The sequence below is a fragment of the Hordeum vulgare genome, chromosome 6H, assembly GCF_904849725.1.
Source record: "Hordeum vulgare subsp. vulgare chromosome 6H, MorexV3_pseudomolecules_assembly, whole genome shotgun sequence".
NCBI classification, from domain to species: domain Eukaryota; kingdom Viridiplantae; phylum Streptophyta; class Magnoliopsida; order Poales; family Poaceae; genus Hordeum; species Hordeum vulgare.
The window spans coordinates 213,804,584-213,830,083 of record NC_058523.1 but is presented as its reverse complement, the minus strand read 5'-3'; positions in this window follow the sequence as shown (position 1 = coordinate 213,830,083).

Below are 25,500 nucleotides of genomic sequence, written 5' to 3'. Positions count from 1 at the left end.
AACTCTAGGCATGGGGATATGGGGATGTCTCACTAGAGGTTTCGGTCGGTGTCGGGGTCGAGGTTAGGGTCGAGGCGAGGGTCGAGGTCGGTGACGGGCTAGGGGCGGGGGCAGCGATGACGACGGGCTCAGGGCAGCGACGGGCTCGGGGGCGGCGACGACGATGGGCTCGGGGTAGGGGCGGCGACGGTGAGGGGCTCGGGGGCGGCAAGGACGACGGGCTCGGGGCGGGGGCGGCGACGACAACGAGATCGGGGGTAGCGATGATGATGGGCTCGGGGCGGGGGCAGCAACGACGATGGGCTCAGGGGCGGCGACGGTGATGGGCTCGGGGACGGCGACGATGACAGGCTCGGGGCGATGGCGGTGACAGCGACGGGCTCGGGGGCGGCGATGACGATGGGCTCGGGGGTGGCGACGACGATGGGCTCGGGGTGGCAGCGACGAAGAGGACGAATTGATCGGCGGCGGCGGCGTGGGGCAAATGGGAGAGGTTGGGGAAATTTCGACAACTGTCGCCTTATATGGGAAAGTCTCTTGTCCCGGTTCAAGGAACAAACCAGGACTAAAGGTCAATTTTCAGCAGCCTAACGGGCGGGAAGAAGAGACCTTTAGTCCTGGTTTTTGCCGCAAACCGACACTAAAGGGCGTCTTTGGTCCCGGTTTGTACCACCAACCGACACGGAAGGACGTCTTTGGTCCCGGTTGGTGCCACAAACCGACATGAATGTCCTGTGCGTGCCATGTCCGAAGTGCTTCGTGAAGTACCACCAAAAACAAGATCTATTCTTCACATGATTCGGCGAAACCCTAGCACCGCCAACCCTATATAATATCCTCCCCAACCACGTCGCCAGCTTTCCCCCGCCCACAGCCTCCAACCCCTCCCCCAATCCAAAACCCATCGGCGGCGACGTAGCGCGAGGAGAGGAGGTGATCCTGTTGTAGGGCAGGTACGTCGGGAAGAAGGCGGTCATCGTGCGCTTGGTTGAGGAGGGCACCCGCGACCGCCCCTACGGGCACTTCCTAGTCGTCGGCTGGCCAAATACCCGAAGAAGGTGATCCGCAAGGACTGGCCTAGAAGTCCCGCATCAAGGTCTTCCTCAAGCTCGAGGATAGGTTCCAGACCGACAAGAACATGTGGTTCCTCACCAAGTTCCGCATGATTCAAGAAATGCCAACAAGATCTATTTGATACGTCTCAAACGTATCTATAATTTTTGATGGTTTCATGCTGTTATCTTGTCATCTTTGGATGTTTTATGTACCTTTTATATCTTTTTTGGGACTAACTTATTATTTCAGTGCTAAGTGCCAGTTCCTGTTTTTTCTGTGTTTTTGGCTCTTTTCAGATCTGATTTTGGAACGGAGTCCAAACGGAATAAAATCCCCGAAATAATTTTTTCCCGAATGGAAGAAGATCAGGGGGCTTGAGGGCCAAGCCGGGAGAGCTACAGGGGGCTGACAAGCCGTGTAGCCGCCACCAGGGGGCGGCTAGCAGGCTTGTGGCCTCCGTGGCGCCCCCCTGACCTAGCTCCTTTGCCTATATATTCCCTAAAATACAGAAAAAAAGGGAATCCACGAAAACACTTTTCCACGCCGCAAGCTTCCGTTTCCGCGAGATCTCATCTGGAGACCCTTCCCGGTGCCCTGCCGGAGGGGACTTTGGAGTTGGACGGCTTCTACATCAACATCATCACCGCTCCAATGACTCGTGAGTAGTTCACTTCAGACCTACGGGTCCATAGTTAGTAGCTAGATGTCTTCTTCTCTCTCTTGGATCTTCAATACAAAGTTCTCCATGATCTTCATGGAGATCTATCCGATGAAATCCTCTTTGGCGGTGTATTTGTCGAGATCTGATGAATTGTGGATTTGTGATCAGATTATCTATGATATATATTTGAGTCTTTGCTGATTTCTTATATGCATGATTTTATATCCTTGTAAGTCTCTCTGAGTGTTGGGTTTTGTTTGGCCAACTAGATCTATGATTCTTGCAATGGGAGAAGTGCTTGGTTTTGGGTTCTTACCGTGTGGTGACCTTTCCCAGTGACAGTAGGGGTAGCAAGGCACACATCATGTAGTTGCCATCAAGGGTAACAAGGTGGGCTTTGTCGTAGATATGAGATTGTCCATCTACATCATGTCATCTTTCTTAAGGCGTTACTCTGTTCTTTTGGACTTAATACACTAGATGCATGCTGGATAGCGGTCGGCGTGTGGAGTAATAGTAGTAGATGCAGAAAGTATCGGTCTACTTGTTCTGGACGTGATGCCTATAGATATAATCATTGCCATAGATGACGTCACGACTTTGCGCGGTTCTATCAATTGCTTGACAGTAATTTGTTCACCCACCATCTACTTGCTTTCATGAGAGAAGCCACTAGCAAACACTACGGCCCCCGGGTCTGTTCACACCAATCATTTCCACTTTCGCTTTTACTTTGCTTTGTTACTTTGTTGCTTTCAGTTATCACTTGGCAAACAATCTATAAGGGATTGACAACCCCTTCATAGCGTTGGGAGCAAGCTTTTTGTGTTTGTGCACGTACTTGTGATACTCCTTCACTGGATCGATACCTTGGTTCTCAAACTGAGGGAAATACTTACCACCGCTGCACTACATCACCCTTTCCGCTTCGAGGGAACACCAACGCAAGGCTCCAAGGCCACGGGGTAAATCCTTTGCATCTTTTCCTAGGAAGTCCCTTAAGGCATAGCCGTAGCAGAAGGATTCCTGGTGCCGTTGCTGAGGAATATCAAGACAAGAACAGTCTCCCGTCAGCACGTGTTTCTCACGCCGTTGGAAGGTCTTTTGTTGCAGTAGCAGAAGTATTTCTAGCACCATTGCCAGGGAAGGAGAGATCTATCCAAGTAGGTCTCACAAACTCATCTCTTGCATTTACTTTTTTGCTAGTTGCCTCTCGTTTTCTTCTCCCCCACTTCACATTTGCCGTTTTCATTTTCCTTTCTCCTTTGCCGTTTTCTTTTGCTTTTTGCCTTTTTGCCATTTTCCTTTGCCGGTTTTCTTGCTTGCTTGTGTGCTTGTTTGTTTGTTGAAGTCATCATGGCTGAAAACACCAAACTTTGTGACTTCTCGAGTACCAATAATAATGATTTTATTAGTACTCCGATTGCTCCCGCCACTAGTGCGGAATCGTATGAAATCAACGCAGCTTTGCTGAATCTTGTTATGAAAGAGCAATTCTCTGACCTTCCTAGTGAAGATGCCGCATCCCATCTCAATACCTTCACTGAGCTTTGCGATATGCAAAATAAAAGAGATGTGGATAATTACGTGATTAAGTTGAAGCTTTTTTCCTTTCTTGTTGCAATATCGCGCAAAAACTTGGTTTTCTTCTTTGCCTAAAAATAGTATCAATTCTTGGGACAAGTGCAAAGATGCTTACAAATCCAAGTATTTTCCGCCGGCTAAGATCATCTCCTTACGTAACGATATCATGAATTTCAATCAACTTGATCATGAACATGTTGCACAATCTTGGGAGAGGATGAAGCTTATGATTAGAAATTGTCCCGCTCATGGCTTGAGTTTGTGGATGATTATACAAATCTTTTACGTTGGTGTGAATTTCGCTTCTCGCAATATCTTGGACTCTGCCTCAGGTGGAACGTTCATGGAAATCACGTTAGGAGACGCTAAAAACTCCTAGACAATATCATGACCAACTACTCTCAGTGGCACACTGAAAGGTCACCTGCTAGCAAAAAGGTACACACTATAGAAGAAATTAACTCCCTTAGTGCTAAGATGGATGAGTTGATGAATTTGGTTGGTAGTAGAAACGCTCCTTTAGATCCTAATGACATGTCACTATCTTCCTTGATTGAGAGAAGGAATGCTAGTTTGGACGTTAATTTTGTTGGTAGGAACAATTTTGGCAACAACATTGCTTTTAGAGGAAACTATGTTCCTAGGCCTTTTCCTAGTAACTCCTCTAACAATTATGACAATTCCTACAACAACACTTATGGAGATCACAACAAATTACTCTCTAATTCAGAGAGTAATATCAAAGAGTTCATCAACTCTCAAAAGATTTTCAATGCGTCTATAGAGGAAAAACTACTCAAGATAGACGATTTGGCTAAGAGCGTTGATAGGATGTCTTGTGATATTGATGCTTTTAAAGTTAGATGTGATCCTCCCAAGGTCAACTTGGATGAAACTTTGAAAGCTATGCGTGTCTCCATGAATGAGGGCAAAGAAAGAACAGCACAAATTCGCGCTAGGCATGAATGGTTTAAAAGGGTGCGTTCTAGTGATGCAAATCACGAAGATCTTAAAGTGCTTGGTGTGACTCCTCTTGAATCTTTGTTTTCACGTGTCAAACCTATTTATGAAGGGGATGGATATGAATCCACTTTGGTTGAAAAACGCCCCAATGATTCGGAGTCTACCCACCTTGATCATAAAGGTGTGGAGGGTGGAGTAGAAAAAATCAAAATTTTGGGTAGTAATGAAACTCCCACTTTGGATTTCAAGGAATTCAATTATGATAATTTATCCTTGTTTGAATGCATTTCTTTGATGCAATCCATTGCAAACTCTCCACATGCTTATAGCCAAAGCAAAGCCTTTACCGCGCATATCGTAGATGCTATGATGAAATCTCTTGAAGAGAAGCTCGAATTAGAAGTCTCTATACCTAGAAAACTTCATGATGAGTGGGAACCTACTATCAAAATCAAGATAAAAAACTATGAGTGCAATGCTTTGTGTGATTTGGGTGCTAGTGGTTCCGCGATTCCAAAGTCTTTATGTGATATTCTTTGTTTTCATGAGATTGAAGAGTGTGCTCTAAATTTGCATCTTGCGGATTCTACTGTCAAGAAACCCGTGGGAAGGATCGATGATGTTCTTATTGTTGCAAATCAGAACTATGTACCCATGGATTTCATTGTACTTGACATAGATTGCAATCCTTCATGTCCCATTATTCTTGGTAGACCTTTCCTAAGGACTATTGGTGCTATCATCGATATGAAGGAAGGGAATATTAGATTTCAATTTCCTTTAAAGAAGGGCATGGAGCACTTTCCGAGAAATAAAATAATATTTCCTTATGAATCTATGATGAGGGCTACTTATGGTTTGAGCACCAAAGATGACTATACGTGATTCCATCACCTTTTGCCTAGCTAAGGGCGTTAAACAAAAGCACTTGTTGGGAGGCAACCCAACGAATCTATCCTTTTTCTTTCTGTTTTGTGTTTTCCACACTTTCATAATTCTGTTACGATTGTGTTTTTTGTGTTTCTTTTTGCGTTCGTGCCAAGCAAAACCGTTATGATTAGACTTGGGGATGATCGTTTGGTCATGCTGGAAAAGACAAAAACTTTCTGCTCACGAAAAGAATTTTCATTTTTTTCTGTAAGAGATTTTGAGCTGATTCTTTTTGCTGCTGATTTCTATGCAAATTCTTCAGATGGTCGTAAGTTTTCAGAATTTTTGAAGTACCAGAAGTATACGAAGTATACAGATTGGTACAGACTGGTCTGCTGTTAACAGATTCTGTTTTTGTTGTGTTGGTTGCTTATTTAGATGAAACTATGGATAGTATCGGGGGGGTATTAGCCATGGAAGATTGAAAATACAGTAACCCAACATCAGTATAAGTAGAATTTAAGTTTTTTACAGTACCTAAGGAAGGTGTGGTTTGGTTTCTTATACTAATGTTATCACGAGTTTCTGTTTAAGTTTCGTGTTGTGAAGTTTTCAAGTTTTGGGTGAAGTTCTTATGGACAAAGAGATAAAGAGCGGAAGAGCTCAAGTTTGGGGATGCCCAAGGCACCCCAAGAGATTCAAGTATGCCGTAAAACCCTAAGCTTGGGGATGCCCCGGGAAGGCATCCCCTCTCTCGTCTTCAATCCATCGGCAACGTTACTTGGGGCTATATTTTTATTCACCACATGTTATGTGTTTTGCTTGGAGCGTCTTGTATCGTAGGAGTCTTTTATTTTTGTTGTGTCACAATCATCCTTGCCGCACACCTAGGGAGAGAGACATGCACTCACCGTGATTTTGTCAAGCTTCACTTATATCCTTTGGTAGACAATTCAGCTCACATGTGCTTCACTTATATCTTTTGAGCTAGTTGATTTTGCTCTATGTGGTTCACTTATATCTTTTAGAGCACAGCGGTGCGTGGCTTGGTAGTTGATCTATGCTTTGAAAGTAGTCTCAAAAGGGGTAGTTATCCAAAGGGATACGAAAACTTCCACCTTTATGTGCATTGAATAGTTAGAGAAGTTTGATTCATCCAAATTAGTTTTGAGTTGTGGTTGTGGTAATATTGAAGTTATGCTAGTAAGGTGTTGTGGATCTAGAAATACTTGTGTTGAAGTTAGTGATTCCCGTAGCATGCACGTATGGTGAATCGCTATGTGATGAAGTCTGAGAATGATTAGTCTTTTGATTGTCATCCTTTGTGTGGCGGTCGGGATCGCGCGATGGTTCATACCTACCAACCATTCCCCTGGGAGTATGCGTTGAATGCTTTCTTTTGATTACTAATAAAAATTTTGCAACAAGTATATGAGTTCTTCATGACTAATGTTGAGTCCATGGTTTAGATGCACTTTCACCTTCCACCATCACTATCTTCTTAGTGCCGTGCAACTTTCGCCGGTGTACAAAACCCACCATTAGCCTCCCTCAAAACAGCCACCATACCTACCTACTATGGCTTTTTCAAAGTCATTCCGAGATATATTGCCATGCAACTACCACCATGACATGTGCCACCACTTCTACATTGCCATTGCATGATCGTAAGATAGCTAGCATGATGTTTCCATTGATGTCTATGCCATGCTAGATCATTGTCACGGTACACTACCGAAGGCATTCCATATAGAGTCATCATTGCTCTAAGTTTTGAGTTGTAAGTGTGATGACCATCATTGATGGAGCATTGTCCCATGTGAGGAAATAAAAGAGGGCAAAGATGCCCACCAAAATAAAATAAAATAAAGAAAGAGGCCAAAGAGCCCATTCAAAAAAATGAGAGAAAAAGAGAGAAGGGACAATGCTACTATCCTTCCACACTTGTGCTTATTAAGCACCATGATCTTCATGATTGAGAGTCTCTCGTTTTGGCACCACCATATAGCTAGTGGAAAATTTTCATTACATAACTTGGCTTGTATATTCCAATGATAGGCTTCCTCAAAATTGCCTTCGGTCTTCGTGAGCAAGCAAGTTGGATGCACACCCACTAGTTTTCTTTAAGAGATTTCACATACTCTTAACTCTAGTGCATCATTTGTATGGCAATCCCTACTCATTCACATTGATATCTATTGATGACCATCTCCATAGGTCATTGATATGCCTAGTTAATGTTGCCATCTTCTCCTTGTTTTTCTTGCAACCTCCACCACACTCCACACCACTTATAGTGCTAAAACATGGCTCACGCTCATGTATTGCGTGAGAGTTGAAAAGGTTTGAGAAAGTAAAGGTGTGAAAACAATTACTTGGCCAATACTGGGGTTGTGCATGATTTAAATTCGTTGTGCAATAATGATAGAGCATAGCCAGATTATATGCTTTTGTAGGGATAACTTTCTTTTGGCCTTGTTATTTTGAAAGTTTAAGATTACCTTGCTAGTTTTCTTGAATTATTATTGTTTCCACGTCAATAGCAAACTATTGTTTTGAATCTAATGGATCTGAACATTCACGTCACATAAGAGGAGTTACAAAGGACATCTATGCTAGGTAGCATGAATGCATAAAAAAATCATTCTTTATCACTTCCCTGCTCGAGGACGAGCAGGAGTTAAGCTTGGGGATGCTTGATACGTCTCAAACGTATCTATAATTTTTGATGGTTTCATGCTATTATCTTGTCATCTTTGGATGTTTTATGTACCTTTTATATCTTTTTTGGGACTAACTTATTAATTCAGTGCCAAGTGCCAGTTCTTGTTTTTTCTGTGTTTTTGGCTCTTTTCAGATCTGTTTTTGGAACGGAGTCCAAACGGAATAAAATCCCAAAAATAAATTTTTTTCCCGAATGGAAGAAGATCAGGGGGCTTGAGGGCCAAGCCAGGAGAGCTACAGGGGGCCCACAAGCCCTGTAGTCGCCACCAGGGGGGCGGCTAGCAGGCTTGTGGCCTCCCTGGCGCCCCCCCTGACCTAGTTCCTTCGCCTATATATTCCCTAAAATACAGGAAAAAAATCAGGGAATCCACGAAAACACTTTTCCGCCGCCGCAAGCTTCTGTTTCCGCGAGATCTCATCTGGAGACCCTTCACGGTGCCCTGCCGGAGGGGACTTTGCAGTTGAAGGGCTTATACATCAACATCATCGCCCCTCCAATGACTCGTGAGTAGTTCACTTCAGACCTACGGGTCCGTAGTTAGTAGCTAGATGGCTTCTTCTCTCTCTTGGATCTTCAATACAAAGTTCTCCATGATCTTCATGGAGATCTATCCGATGTAATCCTCTTTGGGGGTGTGTTTATTGAGATCCGATGAATTGTGGATTTGTGATCAGATTATCTATGATATATATTTGAGTCTTTGCTGATTTCTTATATGCATCATTTGATATGCTTGTAAGTCTCTCCGAGTCTTGGGTTTTGTTTGGCCAACTAGATCTATCATTCTTGCAATGGGAGAAGTGCTTGGTTTTGGGTTCTTACCGTGTGGTGACCTTTCCCAATGACAGTAGGGGCAGCAAGGCACACATCGTGTAGTTGCCATCAAGGGTAACAAGGTGGGCTTTGTCGTAGATATGAGATTGTCCATCTACATCATGTCATCTTGCTTAAGGCGTTACTCTGTTCTTTTGGACTTAGTACACTAGATGCATGCTGGATAGAGGTCGACGTGTGGAGTAATAGTAGTAGAATGTATCGGTTTACTTGTTTTGGACGTGATGCCTATAGATATAATCATTGCCATAGACGACGTCATGACTTTGCGCGGTTCTATCAATTGCTCTACAGTAATTTGTTCACCCTCCTTCTACTTGCTTTCATGAGAGAAGCCACTAGTAAACACTACAGCCCCCGGGTCTATTCACACCTATCGTTTCCACTTTCACTTTTACTTTGCTTTGTTACTTTGTTGCTTTCAATTCTCACTCGGCAAACAATCTATAAGGGATTTACAACCCCTTCATAGCGTTGGGAGCAAGCTTTTTGTGTTTGTGTAGGTACTTGTGATACTCCTTCACTGGATCGATACCTTGGTTCTCAAACTAAGGGAAATACTTACCACCGCTGCGCTACATCACCCTTTCCGCTTCGAGGGAACACCAACGCAAGGCTCCAAGGCCATGGGGGAAATCCTTTGCATATTTGCCTAGGAAGTCCCTTAAGGCGTAGCCGTAGCAGAAGGAGTCCTCGTGTCGTTGCTGAGGAATATCAAGACAAGAACAGTCTCCCGTCAGCACGTGTTTCTGGTGCCGTTGGAAGGTCTTTTGTGGCAGTAGCACTATTCTTCACATGATTCGACATGATTCAAGAAATTCCAACAAGATCTATTCTTCACATGATTCGACATGATTCAAGAAATTCCAACAAGATCTATTCTTCACATGATTCGACATGATTCAAGAAATGCCAACAAGATCTATTCTTCACATGATTCGACATGATTCAAGAAATGACAACAAGATCTATTCTTCACATGATTTTACATGATTCCACGTGATTCAAGAAATTCCAACAAGATCTATTCTTCACATGATTCGACATGATTCAAGAAATTCCAACAAGATCTATTCTTCACATGATTCAACATGATTCAAGAAATGCCAACAAGATCTATTCACATTATTCGACATGATTCAAGAAATGCCAACAAGATCTATTCGTCACATGATTAAACATGATTCGACATGATTCAAGAAATTCCAACAAGATCTATTCTTCACATGATTCGACATGATTCCACATGATTCGACATGATTCCACATGATTCAACATGATTCCACATGATTCAAGAAATTCCAACAAGATCTATTCTTCACATGATTCGGCATGATTCAAGAAAATCCAACAAGATCTATAATTCACATGATTCGACATGATTCAAGAAATGCCAACAAGATCTATTATTCTTCACATGATTCGACATGATTCCACATGATTCGACATGATTCAAGAAATTCCAACAAGATCTATTCTTCACATGATTCGACATGACTCGACATGATTCAAGAAATTTCAACAAGATCTATTCTTCACATGATTCAAGAAATGCCAACAAGATCTATTCTTCACATGATTCGACATGATTCCACATGATTCAAGAAATTCCTACAAGATCTGTTCTTCACATGATTCGACACATGAAACATAACATCTCATATGAAAACTCATGTGTTAGAAAAGTCATTTCATTTTTTAGAACTTATTTGAACTCTAGACTTTTTGTGTGTTCAAAATGAACCATTCAAGGCCACATCATCAAGTTTCAACACTTTGTGACTTCATTTGGTATTTTTCATGCTTCTAGTGATTTTTTGGAGCTAAATGACCGAGAAAATGAAAAACACTACAAATGAACTCTTAAAAAGTTGAAAGTTGGCATGGTATCATCATTTCACCCACATAGCATGTGCTAAAAAGTTGACAGGGTTGCCGCAAAAACTAGATGCACTTCGTGTACAAATCGGACAATCTCTTTCGAAGTATGATAGTTTCATACGAAAACTCATGTGTTGGAAAAGGCATTCCATTTTTTGAACTTATTTGAACTCTAGACTTTTTGCGTGTTCGAAATGAACCATTCAAGGCCACATCATCAATTGTCAACACTTTCTGACTTCATTTGGTATTTTTCATGCTTTTACTGATTTTTTGGAGCTAAATGACCCAGAAAATGAAAAGCACTACAAATGAACTCTTAATAGGTTGAAAGATGACATAATATCATCATTTCATTCACATAGCATGTGCTAAAAAGTTGAGAGGGTTGCCGCAAAAACTGGATGCACTTCGTGTACAAATCACACAATCTCTTTCGAAGTATGAGGGTTTCATACGAAAACTCATCTGTTACAAAAGACATTTCATTTTACGAACTTATTTGAACTCCAGACTTTTTGTGTGTTCAAAATGAACCATTCAAGGCCACGTCATCAATTTTCAACACTTTGTGACTTCATTTGGTATTTTTCATGCTTTTACTGATTTTATGGAGCTAAATGACCCCCAAATTGGAAAGCACTACAACTGAACTCTTAATAGGTTGAAAGTTGACATGGTATCATCATTTCACCCACATAGCTTGTGCTAAAAAGTTGAGAGGGTTGCCGCAAAAACAGGATGCACTTCGTGTACAAGTCGGACAATCTCTTTCGAAGTATGAGAGTTTCATACGAAAACTCATGTGATACAAAATACATTTCATTTTTTCGAACTTATTTGAACTCCAGACTTTGTGTGTGTTCAAAATGAACCATTCAAGGCCACATCAACAATTTTCAACACTTTCTGACTTCATTTCGTATTTTTCATGCTTCTACTCATTTTTTGGAGCTAAAAGACCCAGAAAATGAAAAGCACTACAAATGAACTCTTAATAGGTTGAAAGTTGGGATGGTATCATCATTTCACCCACATAGCATGTGCTAAAAAGTTGAGAGGGTTGTCGCAAAAACTGGATGCACTTCGTGTACAAATCGGAGAATCTCTTTCGAAGTATGAGGATTTCATACAAAAACTCATCTGTTACAAAAGGCATTTCATTTTTCCGAACTTATTTGAACTCCAGACTTTTTGTGTGTTCAAAATGAACCATTCATGGCCACATCATCAATTTTCAACACTTTCTGACTTCATTTGGTATTTTTCATGCTTTTACTGATTTTTTGGAGCTAAATGACCGAGAAATTGAAAATCACTACAAATGAACTCTTAATAGGTTGAAAGTTGGCATGATATCATCATTTCACCCACATAGCATGTCCTAAAAAGTTGAGAGGGTTGCCGCAAAAACCAGATCCACTTCGTGTACAAATCGGACAATCTCTTTAGAAGTATGAGGGTTTCATACGAAAACTCATCTATTACAAAAGGCATTTCATTTTTTCGAACTTATTTCATTTATTCGACTTGGGTGCGTCTATTAGAAACCATTACAACATATCATGAATAGAGAAGTGACCAAATTAATAGAAATTCATCATCACATTAAAGGCAAAATACAGTAGTGACCAAAATAAATACATAACGTTCTTACACATTTCTCATTATTGAACAACATATAGCTCTCTAGAGCATCTAATTAGAACATATATTGAAACTACTAAATTTAAATGCAACAACAAATGCGATCATAACCGCAACTAAGGTACAAATTGATCCAACGACATAATGATACCAAGCCTCGGTATGAATGGCATATTTTCTAATGTTTCGAATCTTCAAGCACATTGCATTGATCTTGATCTTGTGATCGTCACGCACCTCGGCAACATCCAACTCCAATATCATCTTCTCTTCTTCAACTCTTTGTAATTTTTCTTTCAAGTAATTATTTTCTTTTTCAACCAAATTTAACTTCTCGACAAATTTTTTTATGTGGCTTGGAATTTCTGGTTCATATACCTCCTAGATTAAAAAATATATGTCACAGTGGTCGTCATAATTGTCATAAACACTAAATAAAATAAATAGTAATAAAAGATAATATATACCACATCCGAATCATAGTCAAGACGAGGGCCGACGGAGGTGGATAACAAAACCATCGCACTATATAATAACAAACAATAATAGAAGTAAGAAAATTACACAAGTATCTATCTAAATCATACAAGTAAGAACTTTTTTCTTTTAGAAAGAAGATAAGAAGAAGAGAGTAACCACGGTGGTGCCGAGGCCGAGATGGGCGCGGGCGATCGACGTCGCTGAGGATGGGAACGGGACATGGATGGACCGCCAAAGCTACACAAAACTAGAGGAAGATGGAGCTTGGACAAGGAGCTTCGAGAGGAGAAAGCTTAAATGTGGCTTGGGCATTTCATCGAACACCTCATGTGCATAGGAGGTGATCTAGAGTACCACAAAGCACTCCCATGGCCAACCAAAAAAACAGAGCAGTGCACTGCTCTACTCACGGTCGGGTGGTATATATAGGCCAAGCATTGGTCCCGGTTTGTGGACGGAACAGGGAGTGAAGGACGACATTTGGTCCGGTTCCAGCCAAAAACCGGGACCAAATATTGTGGGCCAGGAGCGAGGCACATTACTCCCGGTTCGTGTCTGGAACCGGGACCAAAGGGGATGGACGAACTGGGATGTAATGCCCCAAGAGTGTAACTTGCCTTATTTGGAACCTTCTTTATGTGGGTCCATCTTGTCATTGATATGAGAGTTATATGATTGGTCATTTCATGTGTTGTTACCTTGCCTACCCTTGCATTCATGCATCCATCCATCCATGCCTCTTTGTGTTTGTTTGCTCTGTGAATCCATGTGATGTAGTGGTATGTGATGTGATGATGTGTGATGATATGTGGTTCTATGTGAAGTGTTGTGGAGTGGTGCAATTGTAAGTAGGAAACATCTATGTTAGTTGCAATAGGTTTTATAAAACTCCCCTTCTCTATTTTCTCAAGCTCAAGATTCTCTTGCTCCTTTCTTGTTTCAAAAATGCCCCTGTTTTAGTATGATTTGTGGTGGGTGTGATGCTATGCTTTTAGTGTTTCCAAACTTTGTTTTAGTGGTGCAAATATTCATAAAACAAATCTATTAATTCTGTTTTATAAATATTTAAAGGATCCAAAAATTCTTTTTATATTTTATTTAAATAATTCTTAATTCCTTATTGCCCAGGGTCATTTTGTTTTATTTGTCTTAGTCCACAGATTTTCCTAGGGGTTTATTTGTTGTGACTTGGTTTTATATTACAAACGAGAAGGTTTTCCTCCTTTCTCTATTTGGCACCAACATGGGCCTCTTTCCCTCCCGAGGCCCATCTCTCCTCTCTGCTTTCCCAGTGGCAGCCCACCGCGCGATCCATCCCCTTCCTCCTGATGGCGTCGTCCCCGCGCTTGCTTTCCGTCAGAAGCATCAGAGGGAGAGCGAGGGAGTTGACGGCGTGCGTGCCATCCGTGGCCATATATCCTCGGCGTGCATGCCCTATTACCTAGGGTTCTCCGTCCCCCTCCTAGCGCCGCCACCTTCCCCTCCATCTCTCTCTTCCTCCCCCGAGGTAAGATCTGTAGGAAGGTAACAGAGAGAGCAGTAGCGTGCCGCCGTCGTCCTCCGTGCATCCCTCGCCTCCAATGTCGACAAACATGCCCGGGAGCTAGGGGGAAGCCCCCGTGTTCCATTCCCGTCGTCGTTGAGGTCGGGGCGTGACCACATCGATGGGAAGGACCTCGTCTCCGGCGTGTTCCCGACGGTCCCGTTCCCCCGCTTCGATTCTGCATCAGGCCGTCTTCAGATCATCTTCAGTCGACTTTAGGCCTCTCCCTCCGATTGGGACTCCCCTCTTCTCCTTCCTCTCGGTGAGCCTAGCTCCTTCCTCCCTTCCCCCTCTGTAGACGCGCCAAGATGCTCGTTGTCGTGCCTCTGATCGGAGATGAGTACGGCAGTGCATGTGTTGTTCTTTGTGTGGTGTGCTCGGGCTCGTCGTGGTTTAGTGGAACGACTTCCCACGCGACAGGAGTGGTAGCGTAGGTGATCCACGCAGAGCAGCAGTAGTGGTAGAAGACCATGCTCTGGTGAGCGACGCTGCGTCGTCTCTGTTGCAGGAGCAGAGAGGGGTACCCAATAGGGAAACCTCCTCTTCTCTGTTAAGATCCGTAGCGCAACGTAGTGGTAGGGGTGTTTTGTGGCATCAGGCGGGTGTGGGTTCGAGTCCCGCATCGCCCCCCTTTTTGCTATACTATCTCTCGGGCACAGTAGCTGCAGGGAGTAGATTACCCTGCTTGTCCCCCTTGTTCTGTCGAGCAAGTGGGCAGTAGCAGAGTGGTTTGCAGTGTGAGAGTTGATCAGCAGGTTTGGGGTTCGCTTCCCCCCCCCCAAGCCTTTTATATTTTTTCCCATTTATGTTGCTATTTTTCTTTTGTTTTCTATGTAGTTGTTGTGGTCTGCTAGATCACCTTGTGTGGTATTTTATTTTACCTCACAACCAGTAGTTTGTCCCTAGTATTTTGCTAGCATGTGTAGAAATGCATGTGTAGGTATTTGAGGGCATGTGTATGTGTGAGCTAGCTCATGTGGTGTGTGTTTGTGAATGTGTGATGCACTAGCTTATGCAAGTGTGTGAGTGTGTGTGGGTGTGGGTTGTCCCCCCACATACTTTTTGTTTATGTATGTGCTTATGCATATGTCTACATGTGGTGCAACTCTCACGAGGTGTGCTTGTGTGGTGCAAGCACCCTAGTGCATATGTGATGTAGTTTGTTCATGTGCTGTTGTGTGTGAGTGTGTGTGCATAGCCTTAGTGAGGACTTATGTGCAAGCTTGTATGTGTAGGTGTAGGTATGCATGATGAAGTGTATGTATGTGAGTGGTGTATGCTTGAGGATGTGTCTGTGAATGGTGATGTGCTATGTCACACATACATGAGGTCTAAACCCTCATGTCACCATTGGACTTGTGAGAGTGTGCAAGTGCATGTGTAGGTGATGATCTAGTGAGTAGCTTGTGATATAGCACTATTCATCCCTTTGGGATTCCATGCTTATTTTCTTCTTAGCTTTGTACCCATTTGTTATATGCAAGTACCTAGGTATTATATATGTTTTTGGGGGTAGAATCATCCCAGGAATCCAATGGTGGAATCAGATTCCACTTTGGAACACTTTCTGAGAATTTCATATTTTTGTTTTGTTCAATGTTTAGAGCTTGGTTCCATCTGATGTGATGAGCCCAAGAGGATGAATCCTTGTTGTGGCAGTAGAGGGTGAACCCCTCTACAGCATGATGGTATTGTTTCATGCTTAGGAGTTCATATGTGCAAGTTGTGCCTAGTCAAAGTAGACATGTGGCTGAAAGTTTCAGTTTAGTGAAAATCTGTGATTTTCACTAAGTGTGAGAAACTTCTATTATTTTCTTCCCTTGTAGTTGTGCTTGCAAAAGTTCATGTGTTGGGAATCAGCCCTTGCAACCAACTGGAAAGTTGGAGCTTTTGTGTTTGTCTAGCTCTCTGTCAATTTTCATTCCATATGGCTTCTTGTAGATATTGTTTTCGGTGCTGCCAAAATGCTTCAGAGCATAAACAACTAATGAGAATCTAAGATTTTCACTGAGTCCCTGAAAACTGATATTTTTGTCCAAGTTAGCAGGTGTAGAACTTTCTGTGCGAAATTCCTTTGTATTATCTTTTTTCTCATGCTTGTAGAGCTTTTGAATAGCTTCTACCACATATCCTATTTGGCACATTTGTGTGGTTGTAGGTGCTTTGCATGTAGCTCTCAAACTGCCATGATGATGTTTAGGACAGAATGTATAGTTTTGATGTTTTGATGCTTGTGAGTGCATAGTTGATGTTGTGGTGATATTCCTTGCACCACCCCATCCATACTTGTTTCTTTTCTGATATGGCAACCTGGGAATACCAGAAGTATGCCATTGGAGTATGTTGTGATGGATTTGATCCGTAGGACTCCATTTCTTGTTTCCTTATTTCCGGTTGATCCGTAGCTCCGTTCGTAACGTTCTTTATATGTTTTTGCTTCGTTTTCGCGTCATGCACCTGTTCATGTCATCCTCATGCATGTCAAGATATATTAGAGTGCACTTCTGTCCAGAAGTTGTATTTTCTTCTCATGCATGTGCAAGTAGCTAGAATAGAGATGCATGTTCATTCTCATCTCATGCATCATGTGATTGTTGCATCTTGTTGTGATTTTGTTCATTGGATGCTATTTTTATGTTGGGTAGCACCGGGATCGGAGAGCGATTAAGTGGATCCGGGAGAGTATGTGCAGGACGAACAAGAGCAGTTCCTAGCTGAGGACATCACAGGCAAGATGATATGACCTTGATTCTCTAGACTTGTTATGCTAGACTCACGTTTCCTTCGTCTTATGCTCGCTGCCTACCACTGAAATAATTGCCTCCTGATATTGCCATGAAACCCAAACACTATCCCCTCCTAGCAAATATTGAATGGCTAAGTAGGCTCGCTCGGCTTCTAATGTTAGCGTTGCTAGTTGCAGGTGCAATTGTCTCAAGTGATAACATGAGTTTGATATCATTATGTTAAATCTTATATTTAATTAATGCACCTATATACTTGGTAAATACGGAAGGCCTAGCCTCTTGCCGGGTATTTTGTTCCGTTATTGCCGCCATAGTTTCCGGCTACCGGTGTTTGATTCCATAACTGATCGCTCCTAACACGTTCGGGGTTGTTATGGGGACCCCCTTCATAAATCGTGTAGTGTTACGACTTGTGCGGAAGGACCCAACATTGGTTTTAATTGCTAATCACTTAATAATAATCTACATAGGGAATAGCTACCCCGAGGAATTAATCAACAACCCGGGCCAGTGCTCCTCATGAGTGTTGGTCCACCCACCTAGCAGTCGGCAATACCACCTCGGGGAGACTTGAGGCATTGGTCATTGTCCACTATGCATAGACGGTGTTGACCTGAGACTGAGATACGCGGCTCTTATCAGGGTCGTCGACACACCGGGAGGTCCTGCTAGTCTTGCCTTACCTTAGCGATATATCTTGCGTATAGGAATCCCGGTGAAGCTTTGGTTCTCCCCAGAGTTGAGGTTTTCCTCTAAGGAATCCGACGAGATCACGAAATTCATGATAGAGGATTACTTTGCGGCCCGTGACCATTTGTGATGGACTAGTTGGAGCACCCCTGCAAGGTTTAATCTTTCGGAAAGCCGTGCCCACGGTTATGTGGTAACTTGGAATATTTGTTAACATCCGGTTATAGACAACTTCAACCTAATCTAATAAAATTGCCAACTTTGTGCGTAACCGTGACTGTCCCCTTCGAAGACCTCTCATCGATCAGGAACACGGTGGGGTTATGATTAATGTAAGTAGGTGTTCAGGATCACTTTCTGATGAGCTAGTATTCGCCCACTAGTATAGACCACCATCTTTAACTTGTTCTACGTAAGTTAGCCACTATAAAGCTTAGGATGCTGCAACCTAAACACTGAACCTTCCTTACCTAATAACTTGACTAGTTCTGGCACCGAGGTCATAGATTGCTGAGTCCCCGTGGCTCACAGATTACTTCAACACCCCAACAGGTACAGGTACCCCGACACAGGTGTTCCCGACGGCACGCACCTGGCGTGGCAGTACGATGAGGAGAACGACCGCCTGTACGTGAACTATCGAGAAGACTGAGGCATGGTCGTGATCGTGGGCAAGCTTGCAGGGTAGCATAGCCTTTTCTCATGTTATGTAGTCCGTAGCGGAACTACCTTGCCTGAATAAATGTGTGATGTAAACTCTGATATTTTCTATGAGATGGCAGATGATTCCCTATTTGTCATTCTATTATTATGTATGTGCTATGTTACCGTGCTTGCGAAACGCTTAGATGCGCTTCTTTCCATTTTGGGGCCTCGTTCCCTAAATCTGAAAGGACCGCATCTTAGTCGTTACAAGTTGGTAATCAGAGCCTTGCGACCATAGGAGCCTTTGTGTGACCGTACTTGGCCGAGTCGAGTCTAGTAAAATGTTTTGAGTCTTAGTTATATCGGAGAGTAGGATTCTTTTTTCTCCTCTTCCATGCTCTGGTAAGGTTCCCGACTTAGGAAATCTTAATTCTACTCCTCTTCTCGCTCGATTTGTTTTTTAGGATCACGCAGGTATTTTTCAAATCTATATGATATCGATGTGATGGACTCCTATCTTGGTGCCTCCTGTCTGCCTTGATTTCTTCCGGGGGGTTGAGCTCCAGGGGATTCTTGTGCACATCGCCATCATTGAGATTTCTGAGTATCTCAGAATGAAGGATGTTCATAATTGCTTCAATACTAGTAGTGGCGAGATAACCCCGATGTCCCTAGTACTGGTGCAGATTGTTTGGGAGTAGTGCCATACTTTGTATCGTTGTGATCACGAGGGTCTGTTGTAGATGAAGGTCCGAGATTCTGGTTATGTGTTGACGGATGTGATACAATGGACGGGTTAGTATAGGAGTTGTGTGAATATTACTCCTTGTGTCCGTGTACCAAATTGCATGACCAGATATTTCAGGAATTCATAGGTGGGATATCAAGTAGTGACTTATAGGACAATCTTCCTACAGATGCATGATGTGAGGTTGGGATTCGACATTCAGTGGGTATGTTTGTTCACGGTTGTCTTACAGCGGTTCTCGTTGTGTCTTAAAGAGTCCTTGTAGCTTGCTACGACTTGGGGATACTTTGTAAGTATGTGCACTACCTTGCACAGGATGGCTACTGTAAATTCGAGCCCGTGCGATCTTTTCCACGAAGATACCGGATGAAATCTCGATCATACGTTTGTTCCGAGCAGTTCTAGCTCATACTTGTTTGCAAGTGGTCTTAATCGGAATTTTGTCGACAGTCACTTTGAGGAAGCATTCTTACTATTTGTCCGAGTGCAATTGCTAATATTCTTGTTCAGATATTCCTGCCTTTTTGATTCAGCTATACCTTCAATTTATTCTGTGGGCTAATGTGTTGTCCGTCTTCAAGATGGCTCCACCAACTCATCAGAATCCAAGTCGTGAGGATGTGACGCCACCACCTCCTCCTCTGGAGAATCCTCCTCTGCCGCGGCCTCCTCCTGCAGAGGCTTGGCAAGCGGTGATGGCTGCTACAAATGCAAACACTCAGATGCTGATACAGTTGTTGCAAGAGAGGACTAATCAGTAGCAAGGCAACTTCAATCATGGGGGCAATCAATTTGCTAATCTGAGTCAGTTCCTGTCAAATCAGCCGAAGACTTTCACTTCCTGTGACTAGCCGTTTGATGCTGAGGATTGGATCTGCGACATGAACAAGCACTTTGAATGCAGCAATGTTCGTCCTGAGGATTTCGTCAAGTTTGCAACATTCCAGCTGAAGGGGCAAGCATCTATCTGGTGGCAACAGTTGAAGGATTCCTGGAGTGCTAGATTGATCACTTGGGATGAGGTCTGCCGTGACTTTAGATCCCACTACATTCCGTCCAGCTTTGTGGAGGAAATGCGTGAGAAGTTCAGGCGCTTGAAGCAAGGTGGTAACTCCGTGTACAAGTACAACGTCGAGTTCCACGAGCTAGCCCGATACGCCTAGCAGCATATCCCTGATTAGAAGAGCAAGATTTATCAGTTCACAGGTGGCTTGAAAGAAGATTTGCAGTTAGCTCTCGCTTTGCACGATCCTGAGGGGTTCGATAAGTTCTACAACTTAGCTCTCAGGGCTGAGGCATCTTTGCTCAGGGTGGAGAATTCTAAGAAGCGCTTCAGAGATTCCAGCTTGTCTTCCTCAACTCAGGTGGTTCAAAAGCAACAGAAGTTTTGGGTGTCTCGTCCTCCTCCTCGGCACACGCAGTAGTTCAAGCATTCAAGTGGTCGTGGTTCTTCCCACCCACCCAACCCAGCTTTTCAGCAGAGATTCCAGTAGTAGAAGCAAGGGCCTCCTCAAACATAGTACCGTCAGCCAGCAGATGTTACTTGTCACAAGTGTGGGCAGAATGGTCACTATGCCAACAAGTGCACTTCTCAGCTCCATCTTCCGCCTCCTCCTCCAGGCAAACCTCCAAGCAATTCTCTCGTGAAGTTCAACCCCAGGTCTGATCGAGTCAACATGGTGAATGCGGCTGAGGCAGAAAACTCGTCAGATGTGATCATGGGTAACCTCCTCGTTAATGATATTCCTGCTAAAGTGTTGTTTGATTCTGGTGCATCGCATTCGTTTATCTCAAGGCCATTCTCATTTAAGCATGGGTTCTCAACTCGTGATTTGCCTAAGCCTCTTTCAATTGTGTCTCCCGGAAAGATCATGAATTCCCACATGGTGGTTCTGAATGTTTCTATCAAGATGGGTAGTTATTATTTTCTAGCATCTCCTATTGTCTTGGGCAATTCCGACATTGATTTGATCCTTGGTATAGACTGGCTGGCCATGAACAAGGCATCGATTGATTGTGAAGCTAAAGAAGTGAAGCTTACTCACTCTTCGGAGTAGGTGATTATATTCGCGGCGCGCGATGACACAATCCGCCTGTTCTCTTTGAATGAAAAGGGTGAGATTAATCCTATTTCGCAAGTCCCAGTGGTCTGCCAATATGAAGATGTGTTTCCAAAAGAGCTGCCAAGAATGCCTCCGCACCGAGAAGTTGAATTTGTTATTGAGCTTGAACCAGGTACTGAGCCTGTGTGCAAACGGCCGTACAAATTGGGTCCAGAAGAGTTGAAGGAACTTAAGAGGCAACTCGATGAGCAGGAGCATTTGGGTCTGATCAGACCGAGCTCGTCTCCTTGGGGTTGTGGAGTTCTGTTTGTCAAGAAGAAGGATGGCATGGACCGATTGTGTGTCTATTATCGTCCATTGAACAAGAAAACAATCAGGAACAAGTATCCACTTCCGAACATAAATGAGTTGTTCGAACAGTTGAAAGGGGCTAAGATCTTCTCCAAGCTCGATCTTAGAATGGGCTATCATAAAACTCGCATTCGCGAAGAGGATATTCCGAAGACTGCTTTCAGGACTAGTTTTGGCTCGTATGAGTATACGGTCATGTCTTTTGGTCTCGCAAATGCTCCTCCGACATTTTGTCGAATGATGAACTACATATTCTCTCTGTTTAAGAATGAGTTCGTCTTGCTGTATCTCGATGATATTCTGGTCTTTTCAGAGACTGAAGAAGAACATGAAGAACATCTCAGGCTGGTGCTTGATAAGCTGAGAGAGCATAAATTCTATGCCAAGTTTTTCAAGTGTGAGTTCTGGTTGAAAGAAGTCGTCTATCTTGGGCACATCATCTCTGCCGAGGGCATCAAAGTTGATCCGTCGAAGGTGCAGGCGATTGTGGAGTGGGAGCCTCCGCAAAATGTGAACCAGCTTCGATGCTATTGTAGAAGGTTCGTTGAGAACTTCTCCATGATTGCTAAGCCTCTCTCAAGTCTTCTTCAGAAGGGTGTGAAGTATGCCTGGTCTCCAGAGTGTCAGTTGGCCTTCGACACACGCAAAGAGAAGCTCACCTCTACTCCAGTCTTGGTTCCTCCTGATGATTCCAAACCCTACCAAGTGTTCTGCGACGCCTCTCTTCAAGGTCTTGGTGCAGTTCTGATGCAAGAGAAGAAAGTGGTTGCTTATACCTCCAGGCAGTTGAAGCGAGCTGAGAAGAATTATCCTGTGCATGATCTTGAGCTGGCACTAGTGGTACATGCTCTCATGACTTGGACACACCTCTTGTTGGAACGTAAGGTTGAAGTGTTCACCGATCACAAGAGTCTCAAGTACATCTTCACACAGCCTAAACTGAATCTCCGACAAACTCATTGGGTGGAAATTCTCCAAGATTTTAATCCGAGCGTTGAGTACACGCCACGCAAAGCTAATGTCGTGACAGATGCTTTGAGCAGGAAGGCTTACTGCATCAGTCTCATTCTGAAGCCTCTCCAGCCTGACCTTTGTGAATCTTTCAGAAAGCTCAACGTTTAGTTAGTACGTGAGGGATTTCTTGCAAATCTTCAGATCTCTCCTACCTTGGAAGATCAGGTCTGAGCAGCACAACTTCTTGATGCAATGGTGAAGAAAGTCAAGATTGGCTTGGCAAAGGGACTTCCCAAATATAAGTGCTTCAGTGTTGATGCCAGAGACACGTTGTTCTTTGAGGATCGTCTTGTCGTTCCGAAAGGTGATCTCAAAAAGGTAATCATGGAAGAAGCTCATAATTCTGTGCTCCCTATACATCCAGGAAGCTCCAAGATGTATCAGGACTTCAAACAGACCTTCTGGTGGACTCGCATGAAGCGTGAGGTTGCTCAGTTCGTAAATGAATTTGATGTATGTGGAAGGGTGAAAGCAGAGCATCAACGTCCAGTGGATCTTTTGCATCCATTGCCCATTCCCGAGTGGAAGTTCGACCATATTGAGATGGATTTCGTCACCGGGTTTCCGAAGTCTAAGAAGGGTAATGATGCCATCTTAGTCGTCATCGACAAGTTGAGTAAAGTGGCTCATTTTCTTCCAGTAAAGGTATCCATCTCCGTAACTCAGCTTGCAGAATTGTACACTTCCAGGATAGTGTCTTTGCACGGCGTGCCTATGATGATTTCTTTGGATCGCAGAACTATCTTCACTTCGAAGTTCTGGGACTCTTTTCAGTTTGCGATGGGCACGAAGAAATGCTTCGGCACAACCTTTCATCCTCAGAGTAGTGGTCAAGTGGAGAGAGTCAATCAGGTCCCTGAGGATATGCTGAGAGCCTGTGTTATATCTTTTGGCATGAAGTGGGAAGACTGCCTGCCTTTCGCTGAGTTCTCGTATAACAACAGTTATCAAGCTAGTTCAGGCAAACCCCCGTTTGAGATTCTCTATGGCAGGAAGTGTCGTACCCCGCTCAACTGGTCCGAGACCGGCGAGCGTCAGTTTCTTGGGAATGACTTGATAGAAGAAGCTGAAGAGATGTGTTGGGTCATTCGGGATAATCTCATAGCAGCGCAGTCCCGTCAGAAGAGCTATTATGATAGCAAGCATCGTGACATGTCTTATGAGCTTGATGACTTTGTCTATCTCAAGGTGTCCCCTATGAAGGGTACACAACGCTTTGGCATCAAAGGCAAGCTTGCGCCTTGTTTCGTTGGTCCTTTCAGAGTTTTTGGCAAGAGAGGCGACCTTGCGTACCATCCTGAGCTCCCGTCAAACTTTGCAAATGTGCATGACGTGTTCCATGTCTCTCAGCTCCGAAGATGCTTCAAGACTCCCGAGCGCATTGTTCATCTTCAAGACATCGACCTTCAACCCGACCTATCCTATTGTAAGCATCCAGTTGCGGTTCTCGAGGCGACTGAGCGCAAGACCCGCAACAAGACTATCAAATTTCTCAAGGTGCAATGGTCACACCATTCCGATAAAGAGGCTACTTGGGAACGCGAGGATCACCATCGTTCTGAATTCCTAGAGTTCTTTCAATCCCGAGATCTTTTTTGTAGTGTGGGAGAGTTTGTAATGCCTCAAGAGTGTAACTTGCCTTATTTGGAACCTTCTGTATGTGGGTCCATCTAGTCATTGATAAGAGAGTTATATGCTTGGTCATTTCATGTGTTGTTACCTTGCCTACCCATGCATTCATGCATCCATTCATCCATGCCTCTTTGTGTTTGTTCCCTTTGTGAATCCATGTGATGTAGTGGTATGTGATGCGATGATGTGTGATGATATGTGGTTTTATGTGAAGTGTTGTGGAGTGGTGCAATTGTAAGTAGGAAGCATCTATGTTAGTTGCAATAGGTTCTATAAAACTCCCCTTCTCTATTTTCTCAAGCTCAAGATTCTCTTGCTCCTTTCCTGTTTCAAAAATGCCCCTCTTTTAGTATGATTTGTGGTGGGTGTGACGCTATGCTTTTAGTGTTTCCAAACTTCGTTTTAGTGGTGCAAATATTTATAAAATGGATCTATTAATTCTGTTTTATAAATATTTAAAGGCTCCAAAAATTCCTTTTATATTTTATTTAAATAGGTCTTAATTCCTTATTGCCCAAGGTCATTTTGTTTTATTTTTCTTAGTCCACAGATTTTCCTAGGGGTTTATTTGTTGTGACTTGGTTTTATATTACAAACCAGAAGGTTTTCCTCCTTTCTCTATTTGGCGCCAGCATGGGCCACTTTCCCTCCCGAGGCCCATCTCTCCTCTCTGCTTTTCCCAGCGGCAGCCCACCACGCGCTCCATCCCCTTCCTCCTGACGGCGTCGGCTGATACGTATCCAACATATCTATAATTTTTTATGGTTCCATTCTATTATCTTGTCCACTTTGGATGTTTTATATGCATGAATATGCTATTTTATATCTTTTTTGGGACTAACTTATTAACTCAGTGCCAAGTGCCAATTTCTGTTTTTCCGTGTTTTTGGCCCATTTTTAGACGGAGTCCAAATGGAATGAAACTTTATGATGATTTTTTTGGACCAAAAGAGACCCCCGAAGCTTTGGGAGAAGGCTAGATGGGCCACGAGGGAGTCACAAGCCCTCATGCCGCCACCACCCTCCCCCGGTGGTGGCGCGCAGGCTTGTGACCTCCTCGTAGGCCTAACTGACGCAATTCCACCGCCATAAATTCCTATAAATTCAGAAACCCCCAGAAAGAAACCTAGATCGGGAGTTCCGTCGTCGCAAGTGTCACACCCTGTTTTTGGCTTCCCTGACTAATTAACTTATTTCAAAATTTAGGACCAATTAAATTTTTTGTGAATGCTTGTGATGCTTGGAGTGACTATTGTCTACGTGTTTGTTTAATTGCATGTGATTGATCCCCATTAATTCTTGTCATCCTCCTAATCACCTCCTCACTCCATGATCTCCTGCCTAATGATGATACCATGTGTTTAGG